Source organism: Ursus maritimus, unplaced genomic scaffold (genome assembly GCF_017311325.1).
Source record: "Ursus maritimus isolate PB19 unplaced genomic scaffold, ASM1731132v1 scaffold_215, whole genome shotgun sequence".
Lineage (NCBI taxonomy): Eukaryota > Metazoa > Chordata > Mammalia > Carnivora > Ursidae > Ursus > Ursus maritimus.
This window is the reverse complement of record NW_024424620.1, coordinates 10,562-13,273: the sequence shown is the minus strand read 5'-3', so window position 1 is coordinate 13,273 and position 2,712 is coordinate 10,562.

Sequence of the window (2,712 nt, the reverse complement as noted above, 5' to 3'; positions counted from 1 at the left end):
TTCTTGGGAGAGATAGGAAACAAATGCTAAATGAGTAAATTTTATTGTATATTAGGAAGTACTAAGTGCTACAGAAAATGAAAAAAGGGTAAAAGAGATTAGGAATGTTGGTGAAGTCAGAGGTAGGAATAATTAGTAAGTTAACATTTAAGCAAAAATTTGAAGGAAGTGAAGAAGTTAGTCACTTAGAAATATGGAGAAAGAGCATTCTGGGCAAAGGAAACAGCTTAAAAGTAGAAGCATGTTTCCCATGTTTGAGCAACTGCAAGAAGGCCAGTGTTGCTGGAGAGGTGTAGTAGGAGATGAAGTCAGGAGATAAAAGATATGATTATTTAAGCTTTATGTGCTTTCTAAGGAATTTGGCTCCTACTCTGAGTGGGACAGAGAACTACTGGAGTGTTTGTGAGTACAGGAATGATACCTATTTACAGTTTAATAAAAATACTGAAAGGTGGCAAAGGGGACCCATGATTGCAGTAATCCAGGTGAAGACGATGAGGATCCAGACCAGAGAGCTATCAATGGAGGGATAGCGAGATGGTCAGATTCTAGGTATATTTTGTAGGAAATGCCAAGAGGATATACTGACAGATTGGATATGAAATGTAACAGAAAAATGAGACAAGAAAGCCTTCAAAGTCTATGGTCTGAGCAATGGCAGGATGGATCAGCCATCAAAAGTGAAGGGGAAGGCCATGGGTACAGCAGGTTTAGGTGGAGAGATATGGAAGATCTGGAGTTCAGTTTTGAACATAATAAACTTAAGGCGTTTTTCAGACATTGAAATGGAAATGCTGAGAAGGTAGATAGACCTATAAGACTGAGTTTAAGACAGAGGTCTGGACTAGAGATTTTAAACTAGGAACTGCCAGCATATACATGGTAGTTAAAGAGACTATATTTCCAAGAGAATGAGTGTAGATAAAAAGAAGAGAAAGGAACAAGTAATGAACAACCCTAGAGCTCCAACATTAAGATATTTGAGAAAAAAGAACAAAGCAGAAGAGATTAAGAAGGAATAAATGTTAAACAAAAAATCATGGCTGGTACAGCCACTCTGGAAAACAGTGTGAAGGTCCTTTAAAAATTGAGCTACCCTATGATCCAGCCTTTGCACTACTGGGTATTTACCCCAAAGATACAGACGTAGTGAAGAGAAGGGCCATATGCACCCCAATGTTCATAGCAGCATTGTCCGCAATAACTAAATCGTGGAAGGAACCGAGATGCCCTTCAACAGATGACTGGATTAAGAAGATGTGGTCCATATATACAATGGAATATTACTCAGCTATCAGAAAGAACGATTTCTCAACATTTGCTACAACATGGATGGGACTGGAGGAGATAATGCTAAGTGAAATAAGTCAAGCAGAGAAAGACAATTATCATATGGTTTCACTCATCTATGGAACATAAGAAGTAGGAAGATAGCTAGTGGAAGAAAGGGGTAAAGAAAGGGGGGTAATCAGAAGGGGGGATGAAGCATGAGAGACTATGGACTCTGAGAAACAAACTGAAGGCTTCAGAGGGGAGGGGGGTGGGGGAATGGGATAGGCTGGTGATGGGTAGTAAGGAGGGCACATATCGCATGGTGCACTGGGTGTTATACGCAACTAATGAAGCATCAAGCTTTACATCGGAAAACAGGGATGTACTGTATGGTGACTAACATAATATAATAAAAAATATTATTATAAAATAATAAAATAAAACCACTTTTTTGTACCAAAAAAAAATCATGGCTGAGAACATTAATATCATATGATGTTAAATTAAAGGTTGTAATAAAAATCAACTTGTTCAATGATTTATACTGAAAGAGAATAAAATACTGAAAAAGAATATTTATACTGAAAAATAATAAAAACCTGGAATATTAGTCAAGAAATGTCACAAAAGTAATAACAGCTAATAATAGTAGCCATTAAAAATAATTATGTATATGTTGTGACTTGCAAAACACCAGAAATGAATCATTACATAAATAAAAGGCACATAATAGAATGTAGAAGCTATGTAGAAGGAAGATTACTGTACTATTTATACTTATTTTTTTCAAATAAGAATGTATCATTTTGCAATTTTAGAATCTATTTTAAAAAGCTGGTGATGGGTAGTAAGGAGGGCACGTATTGCATGGTGCACTGGGTGTTATATGCAACTAAAAAGCAATAAAAGAAAGCATAAAGAAAATAATTAACCTTAGAAGATAACTTAACATTGACAACAATGAAGAGGAAAAATAGCTTAAAAATTACAAGAATTAAGCAAAAGCTTTACAATTCTAATGAGGGACCCCCTGTCCCCCCATAAATTTGCCTAAAGGGAAGAGATATTCTTTGCTTTTCTATATGAAGAACCAATAACATAAAGCCATTGATTCTAAATCAATCTATTACTTCCACTCATAATCAGAACTGCATTGTGAATATTTTTAAAAACTGTGTGATAAAGAATTTGACAGGACTTTGTCTGTGGTTCACAAGTGGTAACTCTCTAAACCCTCTATAATCCTGGAAGGAGTGTCACTGTTATTCATAGCGAGCCTCTTGGACCACACCTGATAGTTTATAACTATATAGTTTATGACTCACAACATGCCCCTATATAGTTTTTGCTAATGTGATGATTTAGGATGGAGGCTAGCCATGCCAGAAAGACCAACCATGTGACTAGAGGGTTGGTGCTTTGAGCCATCATGATAACAGT